The 26,454-nt window shown below is 34.9% G+C and overlaps 1 pseudogene; it reads right to left on the bottom strand.

Annotated features, from left to right (window-relative positions):
* Positions 1 to 14,994: 14,994 nt before the first annotated feature.
* LOC149423463 (uncharacterized) lies at positions 14,995 to 16,665 on the bottom strand (annotated as a pseudogene).
* Between the last annotated feature and the right edge of the window lie 9,789 nt (positions 16,666 to 26,454).

A 26,454-nucleotide genomic window follows, 5' to 3' on the forward strand; every position in this document is an offset into this window, starting at 1 on the left:
GTTCGCAAATGTATACGTACCATTAGATTTTGGTTGTTAAGTAATTTTTCTAAAATTTCTGGATAAATTGAAAGAACATTTTAAAACCTTCATATATAGTGATGATAAACCTTTTTTTCTTTTTCAAGACAACAATTCAACCTGTATTCCGGAAGATCTCAGCGAAATAAGGTTAAAGTTAGTTTTTGAAGCCATAAGATAAATCATAGTTTATCGATGACCTAGAGCAAACATGTGTTAAGTGCAGTTTTAAGTAAAACAATTATTTGTTTAGAAAATCATTTATCGAGATAACGTACTTTGTAAATAGATGTTTCGTTGGTTTATTTAAACTAGAATGGATAAAAGCTATAAATATTACGAGGAATAACAAATTCAAGATAATCTATATATTAAGGGTTAAGGTATAACTTATAGAAAAAGATAGGTCACCACAGGAGAAGATTTATGGCATATAGTAGAGGAAGTCTCAGCACCTCGTAGGTTTTCATACTTAACATGACCATTATGAATACGACTGCAATTTCGAGTAGATCCAAACTATAAAATGCAGGGAGTAGATTTTCCTGAGCTTAGATTACGTAGCAGTTTATTCCAAGAATACGGACCCAATACGTGAAATGCAACATTCAAACGAGAGGCTTAACTAGTTTCTCTGACAATTCTGAGCGTTAGTTGCCCATGGGTAAGATGGTCTCCCAAAATCTATATAAGGATCCAGTCGGCTTAGTGTGGGTGATAAGAAGATTATACAATATGTAATGCCATCATTGTTTAGATGTGGAATGGAAGCTACAATATGCTTATTTGGCAGTAGCTCAGATAAAACTTAACTATTTAGTACATACAGTTACTCATCATAAGCAGGTGCAAGTTTATAAAAAAATATTTAACTTAAATAGGAATCTTGCATAATTATAAATATGAAATAATATTCTGATGCATTTCCGTAATAAAAGCTTTTCAGAAATTGCTAGCCGAGTATCAAAAGTATTTGAAAACCTGATCACCTAATTTAATGTGAATCATAAATATTCTTTAATTCGCAATGGTGCACGGAGAATACTTACCGATATGAAATATTGTTCATTTATTGAAAATCTGGTCAAATTATTCGTTTTTTGTTAAAAATGGGATAGGAGAACTTAAAAGAATGATTTGAAAAAAATCAATTCAAACGATCAGTAAAGCACGAATATGTTATGAAGAAGTCGGAACACGTGTTCTCACAAATAATATGTCGCATCTAGGCCTTTATATTTATGGGGCTGACAGATTACGCTATAAGTTCAAAGCGTTTTATATAACTCCATATTGGTCGCACTACAATCACATACAGAGCTGTCACACCTAAAAAGATGATGTTTTATAATTGTGGACGTGGCGACGATATGCGCTGTGATTTGCTAACCAGGCGATATTTGAAAATTATGCGACCCCGCTCCTGACTACGGCAGAGAAGGGGGTCAGAACAATTTACTGATCACTATTTTAAGCGGCTGTCATCTCTCAAAGTAACAGATCCAATACAAAGAAAGGATATTCAGCGGCAGTTCCCCAATTGATCTGATCTCCTCTCCTGAGGAAGATTATGCGCGCATAATTAAGGCTTTATTCGGACAAGGACACCTGCGCGTACACGTATTCAGAAATACTCTGAATGTGAACAGTAATTTATTAGGAAAAAGTCATGCAGTCACATTTTTAACAGTAATTTGATAAACAAAGACGTACTCATTTTTCTTCGCGTGTGCGTGTGTTTTTAATTAAACATTTTAAGAAGAAAATTTCATAATCCAAATGAGTTTCATGCGGAAATATTTCCTCGTGAGTACATCTTCCGAAGCTCTAATCTCACATCATGAAACTCTCGTATATAATAATTAGTGAAATATTATCCCAAACATCAACAAACGCCGGCTCTCTGTGCTCCGCGCGATTCTATAGAATGAGGAAAAAGCTTTTTAATTCTCTGGGATTTCGCATTGTCACGTATTACAAAAAATATTCATAAATGATTCGAGATTTTATAAAAGTAATAATTCTCTTTTCTGCTGGACGAACGGTTGGTATATTTGTGCAAGAGTTTTTTTTCTTATCGTAATAGATTTTAAATTAACTCTAAAATTCAGGTCATGGTTTATTCTAAGCTTGTTAAAATATTTTCATTCGCTAAAAACATTTACTTTTACAGTTAATTTTCAGGTAGCACATTTAATAAGAATAATATAAGACGTTTCAAACAAATTAATTATGGTTTTATTACAAGTAATTACTTCCATAAAGATGTATTTAATAATTCTTACAATTACAAAACTCTCAGTTCGTTTTTTTGTTAAAGAAGATATTTCATTCCTGGATTATTTTTTTATATCCATATTTTTGAAGATTCATCGTAGTCAAGCAGCCGTTTTTTGTGGTTTAATCATTATTATGTTTTACTAGTGTACATGCATATTGCATATGCACACTGCAATAATTTAATATAATGTTCTGCCTAATGTACATTAGAACAAATGACAGAGGATGTTTAACATGGCAGACGGACAAATGTACCAACAATGGCATTATATATCACCCTCCTTCAAAAAGGCTTCTCCTTTGTCATCAGTGTTCTGGCGTCTAACTTTGTATACAAAAATTTCATTGTTTATCTTGCTATAAAAAATATGTTTCTAGAGAAGATTTTTTTTCCATACAAGCAATTGAATTTTTTATCTGAAAACTACCTTAAAACTACTTTTCAAACATAGGAATTTTTATAAAAGCTGTCAATCTTTAATGCTTCTACTATCAAAAAGAACTACCTCCCCCTAAGTCCACTTTACCCTCGGACACCTTGAATATGGCTGAATCAGAGAAAAATAGTGCAGATAAAGAAATATATTTAAAATAGAAGGAGCTACCATGTAATCTTAAATCACAGTTAATATGTTAAAAGTAGAAATTTAGTTATGTTTTAAAAATATTATAAGCATTCTTCGTCCATTTTTAAAAACCTAACAGCTGCTGAAAACATGGCTGAAATAAATTTTTAAATTCTTAAAAGAAAATGGTATTATGCAGCATCGCAAAGATATCATTATTCAGTTGGAAAAGGGAGCTCGAACATGGCAACTATTCATAAAAGTAAACGGCGTTTTATCATAACGGTTTATTTACATCTCTGATGGAAACAAGCGATGTTTGCTGCGCAGTGAACTAATCCTAAAAAGCATGTTGCGCCGCGACACACGACACATTACCACAACGGGTGAATATTCCCCTACGTAATGAATGCATGGAAAATGGCGGTTATTCTAAGAGATGTTGCTTACTCTCACTAATTTTGATGAAATTCGCAGATAGTACCTCGTACCTAATTTTGTTATGCTATGATATAACACATTGACGCCTTGTTTAAATTTGTAGTAAAAAAGCACACAGCGTATTTTCGTGGTATCTTTCAGTAAAAGGGTTTCATAATGACAATGACAACACTGTTTAGACTTTAGAGGGTATCCTTGCGTTGAAACATGAGAAAGCTTTTAATTTATCTGTGAAACAGCGTTTAACGTCATATTATAGGTATTTCTGAAATAAAATAAGTATCTATTGATAAATTAGTGAAAAGCTATCCGATACTTCTGTATCAATCGATGTCCCTTAAATTGCGTTAAATTGAACGTTAAATTGAAATTTTAGAAATCCACAGAACAAATGGGGAACAAAACGTTAAAATCCACATTCTCAAACGAAATGTGTCGCATGTCTAAAACTACTAACAGTTGAAGTTTTTTTAGTTTAGTACCGGCGGATTCAATTATATTCAGAGTTGTTTTACAACTTTAGAATCACCGCATTCTACACCTTTCACCAGATAGTCCATAATTCGTTTCAAATGTTTCTATTTATTTATTTAGAACTTCCGTTATAATTTGTAACAAATGCTTATTGTTTTGTCTATTTTTTTAGGGTATTATTTTTTTCTTGAACGGTTTATTTAAATTTTTGCTTTAACTATCAACTAAAAATTCCGAGAAAATCGTTTAAAAATGATAATTGTTTCTTAAGACTTAATTTTCGTAATCTACGTGACTGGTTCGAGTTACTGTTATACCTGAATTATAATACCTGCTGAGTGCTCGGCTGATGTGATCAGTACGTGTGATTTAGGCGAGACATCGGATAGAAGCAAGGCCCAATGGCTCGGTCGAGTAAGTACCCCATCCACCTGCAAACTCAACTTGGCACTTCACTCGGTCAATGCGATCAGCAAAATTTAAATTTTTTTTTAAGGATTTTACTGTTGTAAAACTCTCTTAATTTCTCTTTTACGTCCATCGCGAAACCATGTTAACAGCAATTTAATCAGTCTCTTCTACATATGATCACCTCTACTCTCCAATAATTGCTCGGCCGAGCACTCCGCAGGTGTAATTGGGCCTCTGTTTCGGTCTTTAAATTGGAGGTAGGCTAATGATAGCCAAACATTGATGACAGATGGTAGGTACCATAAGCAATATAGTTTTAATAATAGTTTTCTTAGAAAGATTGACAGTAGGTACTCTATATTATCCTCCATTTTACTTTGATCATTTGAATCTCGTCGAGAATAATCTATTATATAGATGTTTCTTATTTCATTAAATTGTTTGATTATGCGTCTTATTTAAAAATAAATAATGTATTTACCTCTCTCCGGTAATATTAAATGTATTCAAAGAGCTTCTCGGGTGTATTGAATTATTAATACGCATTATTCTCAAACCAAAACCATTACTTATTCTAGCAATTAATTATTCCTACATTTGGTGAGATTTATCTTGATCATTTACATCAATGTTCAAATTTTCGTATCATTTTGTAGAGTTCTCATTAAAATTTTAAAGCAATATCATCTCGGATATAATGGTTTGTTATCTGGCGATAAAGAATTTAGGCATTCCCGTAAGAATTTGCTTGAACCAAGTAAATGAATCTTGTATTATTCGTGATGTGTGGTTGCTTAATTATAATTCAATGTATCGGATATCAAGAGAGTCAACAAGTAAACTCTTTGAAACAGAACTCTTAGGACGAAGCTCTAAAAAAATGATTTTCTCACGAAACACAAAAGAATTAATTGAAAATATTAGTGAAATATTATTTCAGTGTCACTTTGAAAAGCCCATGTGTTAATAAGGGCGAATCTAAAACTAGTTTTCTCTGTACATGCATATGAAATTTGCTATACGTTACCCCATGTGGTTTGCTACGTTTGATAACTTAGCCCAGGTCTATAGGGTTTGGTTTGCCAAGATCTTGGCGGCGGATGCATCTGACCACCTACCTACTACCTGGTGGGATGCATCGGAAGAGGTCGGTTGATGGATACATTTTGACGTCTTCAGCAGGACTCTCTCGACCCATCAGTGGGAGTCATTCTTTCATTTATAAAAGTTGAATTTACCCCCCTTTAATAGAAAATAGTTTTAGCATGTCCCACGTTTCATGATTTTGGTATGATTCGTGCTCTCCTTATACGTAAAAAAGAGTGACGGATCACTATCGTGACATTTGTCTCGCTATCTACATGCAGACGCACATACGTCACATTTGGCGTCCAAGGTCGGGCGCCACAAATGTAGCGTGCCAAATGTCACGATAGTGTAAACTAAAATAGGTGCGTGACAGTCATGTCACTCACCTTTTAACGTGTAATACGTATAACGATAGCATGAATCATAGGAAACTCACGATACGTGGGACATTTTTCAATTAAAGGACGCGATGAATTCATCTAGAATGTAGAAACAAAAGTATAAAGAAAATAAGAACATTGTTTTAGAAGCGAAAAAAAGAGATGATTTTCAAGTAACCACAATGGAGTTCCTCAACTTCCGTCAATTACGAAGGACTTCCACAGGTACCAAGGTTCTCCGTCCAACAAAAAAATCTGCCACACTTGGCGGGGCTCAGGAACTCCACTCGCTTGAATATTTAAACGCTACACCACCTCTCTTACTTTCTTACCTTTCTTTAATTTTCTTAAAAAGACCCTCCACTCAGCATCCCCAAAGATGACAGCAGTATTTCAAATATGATGAAAATTAAGAAGGAGTTTATTAAAATGTATCTAAATACTATTCATATTGTGATGTATGGTAATAAGTTGGGTATTCAAGCGATAGATGGCACTAGTCAGAAAGCTTTCTTCAGAGTCCGACAGATATCGCTAGAGTGTAACAATTGCCTGTGGGGTATCCTTGTCAGACTTCAAGCTTCTAGAAACAGAGAATTACCAACCCTCGGGTAATGAACAGTGTAGCTAAATCCAGACTTATATTTATTGTAACGTAAATACACGAAATTATTGTAAAGAACCTTTTACTTTATCAAGAGTTCCCAACACACAGAAATCATAACACATATAAATTAAGTAGAGCCTGGATTGATGATCACACAGAAGATAACGTTAAAAGGGCAAAATTTTAAAGTAAAACTATGTTCGCCTCACTAAAGTAACCCTAGCTGTGGTTGTATAAGTATAAAGCACCAAGAAAAATAAATCAAATATGATTTCCTACTAAAATTATGATGATCTGTATTTTTACGCGTCCTATTAAATTAGCTAAAAAATATTAATATTTTGCGTTTCACTTTGACGGTCGTCAATATAACGTGCCGACATTTGGAATGTTGCTCAACATAATTAACAATTATTTATTTGCAATGTCTATTTACAACGCCCTGAATAAATACTACGTCAAGATGAATATGACATCGGCAGCAACATAGCAATTGCTTTTTATTCTTTTGGACACGTTCACAAAGACCGTTAAATGCAAAAATGCAACCAATTAATTTGTCACTGCGAATAAATTAAACGCGGGACGTTAAGCTTAGTAAAACCGTTCCATTTATTTCCGACAGGAAGTGAAATTATCACGTTCAACTTTATAATGAAATTCATGATGACATCGTAGGAAGTGCAATCTAAAAGAGTAAAAATAAATAACTATTTAAAACCTCACCATGAATGAACATCGATACGAGCTTGTTTCTTGTTACCGGAAAGAAAAAGTGTTACAAATAAATTAAATGATTTAAGGCAATATCAGCAACTCTTAAATTAAAATTTAAAATAGAAAAATCCGAAAAAGATTCGGTCGCAACAAGGATTCGAACCCAGGACCGCACTTTTCTCTAGCACTGATTTAATTCGACCATATCCCTTTCGGTCATATTTAACTGTATCATACTTCGGCTAAGCATAATTGTACTTCGAAGAACTACACACATTATCTTCATTTTTCTAAACGTATATTTTAATTAGGTGCTATATTTATAAAAAAAATTTATAAGGAATAATTAGTCGCCTATATATAAATGCCGCCGACGGGAATTGAACCCGCACCCTCAGATGTCCGGTCAGGTGCTCTGTACGTAGCTCAGTGACCGTAGACGTAGCTCAGTGGCCCAGTGCATCTGACCATACGCCATTTATGGATATTTCAGGCGACTAATTATTGCTTATAATAATTTGTTATCCTTTGTGCTGTGCATAAGAAACCTTTTCTTATAAACATTAATATCATTAAACAGGAATGTTATATTTATGTATGATACAGCAAAGCCCCGTCAAGTTTGGAGGTTTTACTTATTAAGGTTTTCCAAAAATAAAAATTAAATAGTTTCTCTACACGTTTCACAAGATAAAAAAGATAAAACATGCATGTGATTCTATGCGTAGGTATTTAGGTATCCAATCAAAGACATTTGATGGAGATCATCAATCAATTTTGTATTCAATTTTATCCATTACACATTTTGTGTTAATGAAACAATCAATTCATAAATAAGCAATGTGCGACAATGATTGATAATTCATTATATCCAATGAGGGAACACGTCATTGAAATGTGCCATTGCTGCTTTGTTTTCGCAAATAACCAAATTTTCCCAAATGTTATTTATTTATCAAACTAATGAACATCGCAACCAAATTGTATTGTGTACAATAAAACGCCCGAGGTCAAAATTATGTTTGTGCAATGTATTGAATTTTACCCGCTGTTTTAAAATTCATGAGGCGGCTGTTTAACAATAATTGGGATTGTTTTTCCGGTAGTTTAACGGGGTAATGATTATGTAGCCAATTTTGGGTTTATTCAATATAACCTTCCATAAGCATGTTTCCCTCACAAACTACGACAACTGTCGTACTTATATGGAACAGCTTTTTAGAGAGGTTAGTAATAATAATAATAATAATAATAATAATTGGATAATTTGTAGAGCGCCGTTTTTGTGAAAAATCACCTCAAGGGCGCAAGTAAGTGCATTGAGATCTTCAAGATTCCTAAAATATGATAAAGGAAACGAAATCTGATATGATCTGTACTCGTAATTTATTCTACAGCCGAGGAGTTCAACCAAGAACACATACTAGATAGGTACTCTTCGGAACTAGCTTAAGGATGAAACGAATAGAATAAGCCCTGCCACTAGGGCTTTTTTCAAATATGAATACGACACAAGAATCATAACTGCACCCAACCGTCTGACCAAGGGAAACTATGGGATCCACAATTGGGGTATGTTGTAAGGCTTAAGATAGTGGGGAGGGAAAGGAGATGGGCAAGAGTAAGTTGGGTAGAATACTTAGCTATTCAGATCTAGTCACCAAACATGGCTAAAACCATATGAAGCAACTTTTTTTATTTCTGAGTGGTAGTCTTACGCCAGGGCGATACTGGGAGTGTCTTCCACTCCAGGACGTGCCAAAATATTCTATATATTATTTTGAATACTTGCGGAGTAATTTGTGAAATAAAAAAAACCATTCAAATAAATTTATTTGTGCACCCGGGATTTGAACCTGCGACCTCCAGCTTTCTAGTCCAGAGCTTTACCCATCGACCACGAAGCATGTATACCACATGCTATACCACACCTAAAATCAGTTAAATTGCGGCCGTTAAGGCCGTACGGGTGCATTTTTTTTATATGTTGATAGTAATAATGATTGGATTATTCGTATAGCGCCGTTTTCGTGAGAAAATCACCTCAAGGGACCAACCTACATTAAAATAAATTTGACTATGATTTAAGGGCGTGTAAATGAATAAATTGTGACTGTAGGTACGCCAGATATTTTCAATGGAATTCTTGGAAACTCTGAAAGCCCTAACAAGTGCCCAGGGTAATTTATTATCCCGTCCGTCGCCTTGGACAATGCCGGGACAATGCACCACTAACATAATCACCAGGAACAAGTGTACAAGAAGAGGGGCTTGCCGAACGTCGCAGCGGTGCTGCCAAGGTTTTTTTTATCTATGTGAGGATACTGTGACAGCGCTTAATTAGCAGCAGATACATACCTGGACAGATGACGAACCTCGTGCTGGCACTGTTGGTGGGCGCGGTGCACTCTTTCGCTGCAGCAGCTGACCCAGTTTCCTCACCACCTAGGATTCTTGCTGCAGAGTCTCCATCCTCTATCTTCGTCGAATGTCACAGCGGTGCTGCCAAGGTCTGGAATCCATGAGAGGACATTGTGTCAGCGCTCTATTAGCAGCAGACACATACCTGGACGGATGACGAACCTCGTGCTGGCACTGTTGGTGGACGCGGTGCACTCTCTCGCTGTAGCAGCTGGTCCAGTTTCCTCACCACCTAGGATTCTTGCAGCAGATTCTCCATCTTCGTGTAACCTGTTTCCGTACTTCATTTTATTTAACTTAATTTCAATTTCAATTTGTAATATTTATACTTTTTTTGTAATATCTGCATTAACTGGAAATCGCACCTGAGGTGATATCTCACAAAAGTGGCGCTATAAAAATCATCCAATAAATAAAGTTATCAACAACAAAAAAGTATTGGCGCACGCCAGGATTTGAACCCGCGACCTTCGGATTGATAGTCGAGAGATTTACCCCTCGACCACGGAGGCCGTCAAACCTTTAAAAATTATTTGAGTGGATTATTGTCATTGAATCTCGTTTATCAGAGCATCTTTGATTGAAATACTGGAAAAATAGGTACAACAATGTCACCTGTCTACTTCGCTCCAACGAGCTTAATCCATCCATTTAGATAAGCTATGAGTGCATAATTCAAATAAATAAATTCATTATAAATACAGAATGAAAATAATTTTCAAAGGTAAAACACAAATAATTTAATGCATCGTTGAAGCGCAGCTATGAAAATATTTTCAATTAGTAATCACTATTTTTGTGTTGTTTTCAGTTATTATTTGAACAACGTCAAAATGAATTACAAATAATGAGAATAATAACGTTGTTTATAGTTGAAATAAAGTTTAAGTTTTTAAAGTTCAAAAGAATATTGTTTCTATTTATGATAAATAAATAAAGAATTTAACTGATTTGGTTATTTTAGATACTACAGTATTTGTGGTTAGCCAGATGTTTTTATAACGTATACACGTGAAAAGTATAGTGCAACGTATACATATGCGAGCTGACTTCCGAGCTGAATCTCAATTTATGGAAAAGGAATGGCAAATGACGTAAAACGCTGCTTATAGTTGCTTAGTTCCTTTCCCGTAAGACCTGGCTCGGCTCACGTTTCGGTTCAAAAATGAATACAGACCATTAAATGATTACCTTTGTTTTCCACTTAAGTACCTCAGAAAATTTGATTATTGCACGGAAGAAAACTATTATTGTTGATTTATCAAAAATCTCTCCAAATTATTCTAAATGTGGTTTAAAACGGGATTGCAGGCATTTTCCTGATAAATTTTTAGTACATTCGTAATATATCTAAAGACGTGTTCATGTAGGTACCTGCATTTGCCTTGATAATATATAATGACGAAATTTGAAAATATAATGATTTTTATGAAGTCGTTTATTAAAAGTTTAACAGGAAAATTATCTATTTATAGAAACCTACCGATTCATTTGTTAAGGGGCTGTCATCCGATTTTAACCAGATTAGGTATAATTTGAAGAGATTCCTAATAAATTAGCAATACTTTTCATGTGTGATAATCTTTAATCACCCACATTATTTAATTGTAATATTGGAAACATTCAACATTCTGGAATTTTCATTCTTTTTCGTTTTAACGCGGAGGAGAAAATAGGTGTGGAAGAATTCATGACAACATGTGACGTGACCCTCTGTTAGGGATTATCTAATATATGAATTTAGCATAAATTAGTTTATTTATTCACTTGACTGGCTTTTTTCAAACACATATCATCAATTAATCAATGTGTCTTAAAAACATGTTCAAAACTCAATTTTATTTCAAGTTCAACGATGTAAAAAAATAATTTTTCGTGTAAATTTAGATTTTTTAACTAAATTCAATTAATTTTTGGAGCGGGCGAAATTAAGATTTCCATTTCAGCGGTTTTGAATCTTTATAAATGGATTTGAGGAAAAATTAATCAACATTTTCCAAAAGAGCTCCTTGAGCCGCTTCCTTGCAATTTTTTCTCAATCTTCCAAGCCGCTGCGGAGGCTATTGCTATTACCCTATTTACATTTTTAATTTATAACTGCCTCGGAGCCATCTCGGATATGCTAACTTCAATCTGGAGAACATGTTGACGGAATAACGAGTATAACCTTCAGTTCACCGAAACCAAATATTCTTTTTTATTGTGTTATTGTTTGTTCGTTTTTATACATTTATGAGAGCTTCGGCTTAATTAACAGCGAATGTGTAGGAAATCCAGTGGTAAACTTACTAAATATTTTTTAAACTTTTAGTTAAACATTTTATTTATTTATTAAATATAAAAAAATACAGTTACCGAATAATGAAGCTTTGACTGTCCAAATGGGAAAGTTTCCCATTTTAGGACAGTCAAATTGAGAGGCTTAGTTCATATGCAATAGGTAATGCAACACAAATTCATAATATTGGAGAACTTACTTTCATATTTACAATGTAAGACATAATGTAGGTAAGCATCTTAATTTTTTTTAATTGTTTCCATGATGTGTAAGAATTTTTATTGTAACTGATTAAAGACTTATTTATAGTGATTTTGAGCATATTATTTGAGTTTGTGAAGTGTGGTGAGAATTTCAGTTCCAGAAAGAGGCCAAATATTAACTACAATTTTTTATACACTTTATAATTATTGTTTTCCGGCGTATTTTAAATTCTTGCAGTAATTTAAGGACCCTTTTTCTCTATTGCAGAGATCACCGTATAATACATTTAAATGGAAACTTTCGTGAAAAATAATATACATGAAAACTCAAAATTTATAATGTTATTTTTCTACTTAATCAAATTTGACGTCACAATGATATTATTATTTACAAGTGTATATTAGACATTCCTTAGTAGTAATTCCGCATCAATATCAAGAATTTTTAATCATTTTTCAGGCGATAGCTAATATCATAATTTACGTCAATAGTGAGACAGTTTCTCATTTTTATATTATGTAAGTAATGTAATGTAAAAAAATGGATTTTCAAAAGCGATCTTATCAAAATGCTTGTATAGTGTGATGCTCGTAAACTGTTGTATTTTACCTACATAAAAGTTTAGTGCAAGCTGTCTAAAACTTCCTACTGATATTTTCGCCTCTAAAATATTCCAATCATATAAAAAACAATGTTATCGTAATACAAACACATATCCGTAAATCGGAAGCGATAATACCTTCGGATATATTAGCAAATTATTCGACTCCTTTTACTCGGGCGATTTTATTACCGTTTAAGCCTTACAAAGCAAAATTGAAATCAATTTCCATGCGGAATCCCATTCGGATGGGAAAGAATCCGAATTCAAATGGAATTGAGGCAAAAAATCAAGTCGTGATGACCCGACCGCAGTTATTGTTATTGATTTGAGGTCGGGTCAGTATATCCCCTTGTTCTCTGTTCTCCGTTCCCTGTTCGCTGGTCCCAATATCCAATGTTAGTATTGCCCTCGCCATGTGGATATCGCCTGTATCCAATGTGGGGGAGACACTTTGCTGAAAATTTAAATTGAATCGTCCGATTTACCGTCGATAGCATATTTAGAATACCTACCTTTGACAATGCAGTAGTGAGAAGATATGGGGATACGAATTGTCAAACAAATTCCAGGTTTTTTTCGCAATTATTGTGCTCACGGTTTGTAAATTTAGGTGTGGGAAAAATTAACAAAGTTAGAAAAAAACTATTAATAATTTCAATAAATTTTGGGCAGTCGAAATGTATAGTGTCCCATCTTTCTCTTAAATTCAACCATTTTCTTTTAAACCAACACTGAAATACAATCACAGGTAAACCATAAGTCTTATCGCTCTTACATTACAGTATTTTGACAGTAAAAATGATGATTTCTTTTAAAAATATTGTATTATTCTCACGCTACATCATGTTAGAGAATTATAACAAAATCAAAGAAGTAAGAAAACATGTTCGTACTCAACTTGATGCATTTCTCCAAAAACGGTTTTCGTCACAATGGAATGCATCACAATAGGATATTTCTAAAATCTACTTACACGTAATTTCTTCAAATTTCTCCATTCTCCGAAAAAAGAAAAAATATTTGGCATCCAAACCTTAACTCAGCAAAACCTGTTTCACGAAGATCTGCTTTGGACGGGTTCCACCTCGGGCTATTGTTTAAACGAAATCGCTAACTTGTTCCAATTCAACCTCCTATTATACGTGCTCTGCTGCCACCCTCAACCATTTCACCCTTTTTCAAGAAGACCACCCCCTCCCCACACCCACCCCAGGGGATGATAATTTTGCTCCATTCAGCACAACAAAGAGAGCGATGCGGACACAGCTGTGTGCCCAGCTTAAGTTCTGCAAATCAAGTGAGAGAAAATAAAAACCAACAAATTTTGGCAACAAGAAACAAGACATTTAGCTTATTATTACCAACTTAGCATTCAAACTTTGCTTACGCAAAGTATTTTTTTTTTCAAATGGTATGTTTGAAAGTTTTGAAAATGTTATCATAAAAAAATTCTTTTTTAGATTTTCCCCAAGTGATCGTTCAGCGAGAACGCGGGAACCGTACGATTTCAAACCATGCGGTTTGAACTTCAAAATTTTGCCATGGTATTCAGACAGCGGCAGTTAGTAAGCGATTGGTGTTCGGATATTAAAAACTTATTATTATTATTCATCTGTAAATAATTCAGTGTCGAAACGATCCAATGCGAGCTCGTGGCGTTGTGACGTCCGAACCGCGTGGAGCCCGCAACTCAACTGAACGCTCTCGGGGGTCTCCATTCTCCAAAATAACAGAATCGTGCGGGCGGCGCACAATTATATTTTCTAGCGGTTGAGTGGCGGTAACCGCGCGATATTAATAACCGCGCGGTTACGTCGGAATGATTATGAAGATGCTCAAGTAAATAATACCCGCGCGGGAAGTGCGCGATTCAGGAACCGCGCGATTATCCCCGTAAGTTTAAAGGGCCTATTCAGACACGGCGATAACCGCGCGATTGATAAAATCGCGCGGTTTGAACCGCAAAAATGTTGACTGTTCAAACATCGGCGGTTAGTTAGCGATTAGCGATCAGTTTCAAGATGGAAGTCGAAGAGGAACTAGCGTGTCTGTGGCTGCTCCAGAAAAAATAAAGAAAAGAAGGAAAAGGCAGTATTGGATGCATCCAATATTAAGGGATCGACTGACACATGGCCAATTCGTAACGCTATATCCCAATTTAAAAATATTTGAGAGGAAATTTTTTGACTATTTAAGAATGTCAATAAAATCTTTTGATGAACTGATTAAACTAATCAGGGAAGATATTTCGAGCTCTGAAACACATATGAGGGCAAGCGTGTCACCAGAAAAAAAACTCGTAGTAACTTTGAGGTAAGATATTTATTTATTGTTCATTAAAATCAGCATATATATTTTCTATTATTGTAGAAGACTGCGAGGCAGTACTATATTGAGATGATGGCGATGGTGACCCAGGCGGAATAACAGCAGAAGTTGATCCATTTGTAGTAAAATATCCTTGCGGAGTTGTATACTGTTGATTTTGCCAATACGATGTATTAGGTAGGTATTATCTGGTGAGCACTGATGCAAACAGAGGCTGGTAAAGCTTGTCTTTTTTGTATAACTTGAAGCAATTCAATTTTGGTCCTTTTCAATTTTCTGGTACTTTTTTCAGTTCTTTGTATAACGATAAACAAAAAAGTTTATCGTCATCTTGTCTGGAAATATTATTTTCTTTAAGTCCTTTTTCAAAACTTTGTCGTGACTCAATGCTTTTTTAAATTAAATCACTTATTCGTTCTTCTGGTATATTTCTTTTCTTTCGTTTAGGGGGACCTACTTCAGTGGCTTCGGTTGCATTGGCGTTTAATTGATGTGTCTCATTATTGTCTTCGTCTATTATTACATTTGACTGTTCATTCATACTATTAGTAGTTTCATCGTTGTCTACACTCTTCTGCAGGAAAGAAAGCCTTGAAAAATACATATATTGGACTCCTTTACGAGCACCTGAACCGGAAGGAGTTGTTTTCCCTTTTTTGTATTCTTTATTGTAACAATCCAGTATGGTTTTCCATTTTTTTTGGTGTATTGTACCTGAAAATAATGTCATTATTAATTTTCTTGTTTTAGGTATCTTGGTACGGGTTGTTCATTTGGAGAATTAAGCTACAACTATCGCCTTGGAAAATCTACGATTACAGAAATTGTCCGTGAAGTGTGTAAATCGTTGTTAAAAAAGTTGGTTAGAAAAGTTATGGCCGAACCAACCGAAGATTTTTGGAAGAGAATAGCTCAAGAGTTTGAGAGATATGCGAATTTTCCAAATTGCATTGGTGCTAAAGACGGCAAGCATATCCGAGTTATAAAGCCTGTCGATTCGGGATCATTGTATCATAACTACAAACATTTCTTTTCTATAGTGCTCTTAGCAGTTTGCGATGCCAATTATTGCTTTACTTATGTTGACATTGGGGCTTATGGCAAAAGCAGTGATTCCGCAATATTCAAAAATTCTTTATTTTATAAACGACTGATAGAATAATCATTAAATATACCACAACCTAAACCAATATCTAATATAGATTCAACACTACTGCCTTATGTCATAGTTGGAGATGAAGCCTTCGGTTTATCAGAAAATTTAATGCGACCATATATGCAGGGAAATGTTTATCACATGAAAAAAGGATTTTTAACTATAGGTTATCGAGAGCCCGACGTAACATTGAGTGCACTTTTGGTATTTTGGCTAACAAATCTTTAATAATCAAATCTAATCTTTCATAGGCCTATAAATGTGAAAATAGACTTTGCCGAAGACATAATAAAAGCCTGTTGCGTTCTACACAACTATGTGAGGAGTAGAGATGGTATAAAATATAAAGATACTTTATATACTGCACCAATGACTAGTCTCAATACCTTGCATGCAGGAAAAAGGGGCACCGTCATCTTTAAATATCAGAGATAAATTCACTCATTACTTCGTGAACGAAGGGAGTGTTTCATGGCAAGATTCAAAAATATAATAATGTCAATAAATTTTTCTTAACTAAAATAGCCTTTTTTTCCAACGTGTCTTCACCATTTCCAAATATTTCCACCAACTCTTGCCATACTCGGTTCTTTGCAATTTTATCCGAATAATCCGCACACTGAAGATTCCATATTACAGGTCTTTTCTCCACTTCATCAATAAATAACTCTGTGTCGAAGCGATCCATAGCTAGCTCAGGCGTGCTCTCGTTGTGATGTGTTGATCGCGCGGTGCCCGCAACGCTACTGAACGCTGAGGAAGATCTCCATAGTAATAAAACCGCGTGGGCGCCGCACGATTCTATTTTATAGCGGTTGAGTGGCGGTAATCGCGAGGTTGGACTAACCACGCGATTATGTCTGAATGATTATTAGGGCCTGTTCAGACACGGCGATAACCGCGCGATTGATAAAATCGCACGGTTTGAACCGCAAAAATGTCGACTGTTCAAACATCGGCGGTTAGTTAGCGATTAGCGATCAGTTTCAAGATGGAAGTCGAAGAGGAACTAGCGTGTCTGTGGCTGCTCCAGAAAAAAATAAAGAAAAGAAGGAAAAGGCAGTATTGGGTGCATCCAATATTAAGGGTTTGACTGACACATGGCCAATTCGTAACGCTATATCCCAATTTAAGAATGTTTGAGAGGAAATTTTTTGACTATTGAAGAATGTCAATAAAATCTTTTGATGAACTAATTAAACTAATCAGGGAAGATATTTCGAGCTCTGAAACACATATGAGGGCAAGCGTGTCACCAGAAGAAAAACTCGTAGTAACTTTGAGGTAAGATATTTATTATATTGCGCGGTGCCCGCAACGCTACTGAACGCTGAGGAAGATCTCCATAGTAATAAAACCGCGTGGGCGCCGCACGATTCTATTTTCTAGCGGTTGAGTGGCGGTAATCGCGAGGTTGGACTAACCGCGCGATTATGTCTGAATGATTATATAAATACCTGCGTAAATAAGACCCACGCGGTTCCCGCGCGATTCTCAAACCGCGCGGTTCCCGCCGTGTCTGAACTAGCACTTATACCTGATATAAATACCTGCGTAAATAAGACCCACGCGGTTCCCGCGCGATTCTCAAACCGCGCGGTTCCCGCCGTGTCTGAACTAGCACTTAAGAAATGTTTTTCATTCCATGCAAAAGTGATGATGACTAGATATCAAACGCTACCTACTAGGTACTACAACGCCAACTACATCGCATCTAATTGAAATGTTAAATGTCATGCATTGTTTTTTTCATGCAATTATACTTTCCAGCGCGACGCCATCTGAAAAAAGTAGCACACTTTTCACACAACCCTCGCATATCTCACAATCGAGGATTTTTAGTATTTGAATGGTGGAGTTCGGTTAAAGCAATTTAAATGCAGCATTTTTACCAAGTGCACGAAATCTATACTTGAAAGTAGACAGACATAACGCCTTGCCACTTTCTTATCTCGTGTACCTGCGACTGGACTTTTTCATTTTTTAAACCGAATACAAAAGTAAAGTGCAAATAAGGTTTTCTTTGTGCCCAGCATTCAGCAATTGCTACAAGCGAGATGTTTTACTTGCAACACGCTCACCGTGATTCACTTGAAGTAAGTTTTTTGAAATAAACGGTTTTAAAGAACGTCAAGTTAGATTAAAAGACAGATTCGTATAACTTTTTAGATTTTGTAATACGATAAAAAATAGTGAAATGCAGCCAGATATCAAATCACATTTTAACGAGGTAAATCGGAAATATTGTCTGCCAAGATTACTATCCATCCGAAAATTACATTTACCCTCTCTTCTCTAAAGTGATGGAAGAACCCTTAAAAAATCCACCCTCTTCCTAAATAAGTATCTATTGTATTTTAAAAATATCTGAATGTGGCGAGGAGGGGAAGAGAAAGGTGGGAAAGTACCTGGCTATTCCGATCTGGTCACCAAACACGGCCAAAGCCATTTCAAGCAACATTTCAATTCAAAATGGTGGTCAACCAGGGCGATACTGAGAGTGTCTTCCACTCTAGAACGTGCCGCAAATAACCTATATATTATTATAAATGAGTAACTTGTGAAATAACACAAATTATTAAAATTAAATTTATTTATGCACGCCGGGATTTGAACCGGCCATCAAAACGCACACCTATTTTTGTTGTTTGTTTTTGGGCTGTTATGCCGTGTTGCGATAACTCCTTCTTTAGCCGACGTTTCGGACAGCGTTGCAGTGTCCATCATCAGGGCAGATCCGGTAGATCCGAAGATGTGTAAATTTTGGTTGTCGAGTTTGTGCTTATTTATTTGTGGCCTGGGCCTGTCCAAGTGCGAAATGCCAACGGAAGTGGCAACATCTTAATTCTCTCCACAGCAAAATTAAGTTCACAATGGAGCTGGAAAACCAAGATAAAATCCTGCCTTTTCTAGATGTGGAGGTGATGCGAAAACACGATGGTAGCCTAGGACATACCGTATATAGGAAACCAACTCATACGAATCGATACTTACACGCTGATTCGCACCACCACCCAGCGCAGAAGAGAGGACTTATCCGTACGTTGGTGACCCGAGCGACCAGAATATGTGAAGAAACAAAACTTGGAGCAGAACTTATAAAACTGACCGATGCACTGGAGCGCAACGGTTACCCGGCAAGTCAGACTAGGCAAATTTTAAGAGCCAAATCTACAACAAACGAAGACAGAGTTGAACAAGACTCAAAAGGCTGTGCTTTCCTGCCTTTCGTTCACAATGTCACAGACAGATTTGCCAGGCTGTTGAGAAAAGAAAACATCAAAACTGTCTTCGGAACCACCACCAAAATCCAAGACCTACTGAGGTCTGCAAAGACTAAGTTTCCTCTGGAAGCAGATGGAGTGTACAAACTCAGCTGCTCTGGTTGTGACAAAGTTTATATAGGCCAGACAGAGCGGACGATTTCCAAAAGGATAGCAGAACATTTTCGTGCTTGTAAACTTGGCCACCTTGATAAATCGGCAATCGCCGAACACTTAATTGAAACCGGCCATTACTTTGGATTTGCTCCCGAGGTCCTGGGAAGACCCAAAACTTATAGATCACGCCTGATTATGGAGGCAATTGAAATTTACAAAAATCCATTTAATATCAATAGAGACGACGGAGCTAAGCTCAACAGCTCTTGGTATCCGGTAATTGACGGCTACACCAAAGCTAAACGCAAATAACATGTCTAAGTATACTCCAATACCATATAATAATACAATATAAAACCATTGCATTTATACCTTGATACTGGGTACATCTACTCTAACCGCTGTCAATCGGTTTTCTAATTTTAGAATTCACCACAAGATGGCGCCACTTCCGTTGGCATTTCGCACTTGGATGGGCCCCAGGCTATCATAAATACTGTGCTTTCAGAATTCGACACAAGATGTCGCCACTTCCGTTGGCATTTCGCATTTGGACGGGCCCAGGCCACAAATAAATAAGCACAAACTCGACAACCAAAATTTACACATCTTCGGATCTACCGGATCTGCCCTGATGATGGACACTGCAACGCTTTCCGAAACGTCGGCTAAAGAAGGAGTTAGCGCAACACGGCATAACACCCCAAAAACAAACAACAAAAATGCTTTTGGCCGTGAGAATCTAAAAACTTACCGCACACCTATTGTTTACTCTCACTGGAAACAGTGGAAACTCCATTTGTCAAAAAAAATTACCACCTACTCTACCCACTTAATAAAAGTAAAATTAATGGAACATGTTTAATGCAATATGATTACTTAAAAAGATTACAATGTGCGATCTGTAAATAAAATCAATCTAATATAATGCAGAAAGTACCCGCTATCCAAGCTAAAATCATATCAAATTTCGGTGTTTCCTGGCAACTAATGCATAATCTTCAGTTGAATAAATTTTGAGACTGTATCTCCATATATCTATTTCTCACGGGAATCCATAGATATTGCCAATACACAATTTCAGTCAGTGAGTTACAAACTGTGATTTAGTTTTGGCAACCGCGCCGATATTTCGTTCGGTTTTATTATTATTTGTCTCTACTGAAAACGCATTCATCATTTTTATTATTACTACCACTTCCGTAACAATTAGGTAAACATATTAATTTTGCAAATGGTTCTGAGGTAAAATTTAAAGAAGAAAACAAATAACTTCTATTTTATTTTGTGGAATACGTTTACACTGTAAAGGGTTTAAATTGAAGACTTTTGGGATGTACAATAAGCATTTTATTTGACGGTCTCCGTGGTTGAGGGATAAGAGTCTCGACCCGAGATCATATCCCAGCTTGCGCTAGTAAGTAAAATTTAATTAATTTGTGTTATTTCGCAAATTATTCAGTTAATATAAAATATTATACTATGATTGTTATCGTAATAATCAAGATAATCAATATAATAATATATATTTTTTTAAATTTATATATAAAGATGCAAAAGTCGGTCATTTTGAATACATGTAGGATAACGAAAGATTTTTTTAAATATTTTTGTTGAGGGATCAGTAGGATTTATAAGCCCTGTTAGGAGTTCTACCGAGCCGAACCCTCTGATATGAAAATATCTGGAGTCAGTGAATTATTTTCCCATTTTATCTCTGGTGGGTTGACGTGTTGTTCTTGTATTGTTTTGTATTTATTTTGCTTATACACGGTGTCCGGAAACTCGTAGTGCAAGCGGGAAACTGGTGAATCTACATCACATTTGGAGTCGATTTTGTAGTAAGTATAATTTTTTTTGATTTGAGCTTTCGTTTTTGAGTAAATCGAGTCAGAAGTTGTTTTTTTTTAAAAACAATTCTTATAAATTATTACTGAAGATCAAAGCACCCAACTAATTAAAACTATTTAAAGGTAAAACAAATAAAGAAACCCGGATTTAAAGCATTATTTTGAAATCACCCTTCATTTAACCCGGTGTAATCATAAAATATTTCTGCTCTGCAGGGTTAAAACATCTGTTGTTCTAAAATTCATACCTATCTCTGACATATTAGCAAAATATAGCTTCTCTAGTATTCTGGGTTCAACTAACATATGAAGGAAAGAGACGCACGATAAGCAGATTTCTTTTAAATCGTAAGTAGGTAGGTCAGTTTTGGTTTATGGGTCGCCGCACGTGGCCGTATTCATGTGATTGTTTACATTGCATTATGCTTTAAGAAGTTTTCTCGTTAATGTAAACATAAAAGCAAATTGTGGTCGAAATTTTTTTCTTTTTTAATACGCGTTATTATTGTTTTGATAGTGATACTTTAAGATTTATCATCGATGCGTTCGATGTGTTTGAAAACAGTTGTACGTTTTTAATGTTTTGATTTTGAGACTTATCATTAATGCATTTGACGAGGTCAAAATTAACTCCCACATGAATCAAATAGTGCGATAATCAATCATCAGACAGACCCAACTGTGCTTGGAAGTTAACGGTGAATAATTAAAATAATTTATGTGACGTGTTTGTGTGTTTGAATTGGAGATCGGAATATTGCTACATATTGTGAGTATCTACCTATGCTAATAATAATTCCTATCCGTTGCGTCGGCGTCTCAGATCGAATGACGAAAAAATTTTAACCCTGAAATAGCCGAAAAATATTTTTTTTGTTTTTTTTTTTATGAAAATGCTCAAATCAAAAAACTTTACGTTTATTTGGGTTCCCCATGTGGTATAGATTCTCCTGTTTCTCGCTTGTACTACGAGTTTCCGGACACCGTGTATAATGCACTTGCATAATGTTGATTGACTAGATGATCATTTGTAGAAAAGTGTGTGGAAGGGTTTAGTTTTTCCTATGGGGAAGATTTAACCAGGACATAAAGTTTATAAAAAAAAAAATTAATAGTCACGATAATCACTATAATGGTATGATTGTGATTGTAATAGCTACGATAACCACTATAATGGTATGATTGTAATTTTAATATTCATGTCAATTACTTTAATGGTATCTTTGTGATAGTAGTAGTCACGATAATCACTATAATGGTATGATTGTGATTGTAATAGTCACGATAATCACTTTAATGGTATGATTGTGATTGTAATATTCACGTAATCACAATAATAATATCTTTGTAATTGTAATAATCACAATAATCACTGCATTGGTAAGATTGTGATTTAATAGTCACCATAATAACTGTAAAGGTATGATTGCGGTTTGATAAAATTGAGAAAAAATGTGTAAATGTTAACAAAACTATGAAAACTGTGTCCAACCTTGATTTTATATGGTAGGAATATCATATAAAATCAAGGGAGAAGTGAGTAATAAGTAATTAATGATTAATTGTAAAGCGAATATTGAAATCTACACTGATTGATTATATTGAAAGCTACGATGGTACTTAAATTCCAAATGAAGCCATGTGTGCATGTATGTAGGTAATTAATTGCAAGTGAACGCCAGTGCTGCACGGGAAACTAATCTTCGCCATGGAAGATTAACGATTCAGTTAGTTCGGATAACGTAATGACAGGTAAGTCTAAAGACAGCCAGAACTTGGAGTAATATCCGCAAATAAATCCCAGAGGACCATTAGTGAGCAGGAGTCGCAATGTGTCCTTAACTCTTTGTGCTGATTTTGTGGTTAACACAAATAAGCTTTGAAGTTTTTGCTTTGAGAATGAAGTTATTTTAATTAATCATGTATATTTATGACTTTACTCTATTTGTACACAATTAGAAAAATAGCAATGAAAATATATTATAAATGCGTTCTTTGTTGCTTTAAAAACAGAGATTGTATTCAATAAATTTTAAAAATGACTGAATTTTTTTTTATTATCACGGTACTGATTTGAACTAGGGATCTGTTCTCGGAGAGTTTGCATAACTACAACCAACCTTCAGACATGCAGTATTCTCGACAGCCTTTTTTTTCTTCCTGTAAGCTTGAATTTAATTTGAATCTTATTTCCATTATTTCTACATGATAAATTCAATATTTTCGTATGTATATCCTTTGTAAAATACATTAGATTATATACCATGTCCATTTTTACCCATAATTAGGTATGTACTTCCTGGGTTACGAATAACCTGACAATATTTGAAAATCTTCTATTACCACCACATTAAAGGGAAAATATTGCTTGTGTTATGATGGAGGACTAAACCAGCCGAGGAATTGAACACACTACGTCTGGTTGGGGCCCAAAAGCGATGTCAACTTAGCCAACGACTGGTCACTTTATTCTCCTTTATTGCTTATTGTCATCGAATATTAACATAAGTTATTTATGATACATATCTCGCAATCTAGGCTCCACGTTTAGTTCTTTATATTATATATATCGCAATCTAAGCTCTACGTTGTATACAAAAATGTCTATAAACTTCCACTGTGAAACGCATTAATACGATGGTTTGCTGATCATTCGCTATTAATACTTCTAAACACTAGAAGAAAAATATAGCACCGCTTTCAATCTAGGTTCATTTCGTGCTTACATTTAAGAAATTCAATTACCTTATAAGCGAAATTGTTTACCATAGTCATATGAAAAAATAAAATAAGCGCATTCGGAAAGCTAGTTCATCGACTCGAATAAGAATGCCTAAATAAACAATATCATTACCTTACCAAAATCATTTAGAGATTCACTTAAGCCCAATTATCCCACATGCCATGAATTGCTTGGAATAACGAGATTATAAAGCACCTGACTACTCATCCTACAACGATGCTTTACACCCTACTCCTGGATGTTTAAATAACATTCAAATCTCACCAAAGTAATTACGTACTGTTAATAAAATGAACTAAATCGCAAATTTATCATTATTTTAAACCCTATGAGACTAATATCAGTCGTTTTGACTAACACTGTGTAAATGTAATGCTGTATTTCTATAACGAATAATAACTTTCAGGCAGTGTTAATGGGATAAAGGGCAGTGCCGCCATTTTCTATAAACGACACCCTTGCTAGTCTAGTCTACGGAGAAGACAATGTCAAGTTCCATGATTGGTCATCAGGTTTTATACTATAGTTAACCTTTTTTACATTAGGCATGGAAGATAAGAAAAAAATATTAAACAAAACTTTTACTTAATATAACTATTATTTTCAATAACTTTCTTGAAATTTATGTCACTACCTGATATTTTTTTTATAAATACTATAAACTATATTCTTATTTTAATATTATTATTCTTAACATATTGTTGTCATATAAAATAAACAAAACGAATTTTTGAAACCAAGTTAAGTCAAATAATCGATTAGATAGACCAATAACGATTAGTCTTTTTAGGTTGAGATTTAGATTTAATTTTTTTTTTTCGAAGAAAATTTCTTCTTTGTGATGTCATTATTTATTATATTAAAACTCAAATAACTTTGTTTACATTACTTTAATATATAACCTCTACATGTTTTATGAACAATATTCACCTCATCAGGAGCAAGTAAATACTAAAGTCAAAAATTAAATGTAGATTACAATTGAATAGTGGAAGTAGTAGGGAGGGGTAAGAGTGGGCGGAGTTTTTTTAAAAAAAAAGTGGGTGTGTCAAGCCTACGCAAGACAGAAGTGAAACTTCTAGTATTCCTCTCTCTCTATTTTCATTTCATCATCTCTATTTTCTCTCTTAGGTTAGTTTGAAAATTAGAGGTTAAATAATTCAACGAAGAAGCATGGATTTGCTTTTTCTAATATTTTCTTATAGATGAATGACGTTCGATTAATGTATAGTTCCAAAAATTTTCAATTTATTCACAAGTATACAATATTACATAAATAACAATATTACAATTAAAAATTACAAAGAAATTACAATGACAATTTACCAATCATGTGCCATTTTCATTGTCAATTTCATGAATATCATTTCCTAATGTCGTGATAATTGGGTTATGGTAACTAAAGTGCGAGATATATACATGAGCACTTAAATCCTTAATGAATCGTGCAAAAACTGCATCGATTGTTGTCCCGTGTCGGGAGAGAACGTTCGTGAGCGGCTCCCCCACCTCAACAAGCGCATATGGTGAGAGAGGGACAGTGAACGGTGAGCGGTGGTGGGGGTACCCGCATTTTCGTGTCGATCCTGACTCGGTTTTACTCCGTCCCAGAAAATTCATTACGCGCCTAAAGAAGTTTCACTTCAAAAAATTTTACGTTTAAAAATTGAATATCCCACATTTTGGTATGTTGTAAGGCTGAATTAGTTTAGGTAGCAAAGGAGGTGGGGAATAGAAAGGTGGAAAATTACCTACCTGGATATTCAGATCTGGCCAACAAACACGGCTTACCATTCAAGCAACGCGTCAATTTTATAATATGGTGTTTCGCCAGGGTGAAGCTTATCATACTTAACAAAACTTTTTTGTTTCAAGAAATATATTACTAGTTTGAAGTTAAAATCTCCTTCTTTTTATGTTTATGTGTGTGTACATTGAATTAAATCTACAATCCACATTACTTTACTTTATGTATGTGTGTGCCATGAATTTGATCGACATATCTGATGGTCGCATTTAAAAGATAAACCTATGTTCAATGAGTGTGATCTTACCTATAAATTAGATAAAAGTATTTTCAGTATCAGCTTAAAAAACATTTTTCTTTGTATAATGCAACACAAGAGTTACGTTAAGAGGTACGTAATTGATTCACGCACATGTTTTTTTTATTGAAATGTATTCAATACGCAATACCTTTTTTTACACTTTGAATTACATATCTCTTAAATTCCAATTTCCATAGCGTCAGTGGTTCAGACGTAATAGGAGTATATCCAATAACCGTCCAAACTTTTCGATATAATATACATTTTTAGGGGCGAGTTTTTTTTTCATAAATTTACCGCTAAACTTTCATGTATCGCAGGAAAGGGGAATTTCTCGGAAAAATTTCCGTGATAGTTGTTAATTATAATTTAATTTTACATAGAACTTTTAAAACTTCGTGGAAAAAACGATATGATGTAGAATTACAGCTATAATGCCTTCGCGCCCCGGCTGGG

This window comes from Hesperophylax consimilis, chromosome 5, assembly GCF_061612785.1.
Source record: "Hesperophylax consimilis isolate HC1 chromosome 5, BYU_Hcon_1.0, whole genome shotgun sequence".
Classification (NCBI taxonomy): domain Eukaryota; kingdom Metazoa; phylum Arthropoda; class Insecta; order Trichoptera; family Limnephilidae; genus Hesperophylax; species Hesperophylax consimilis.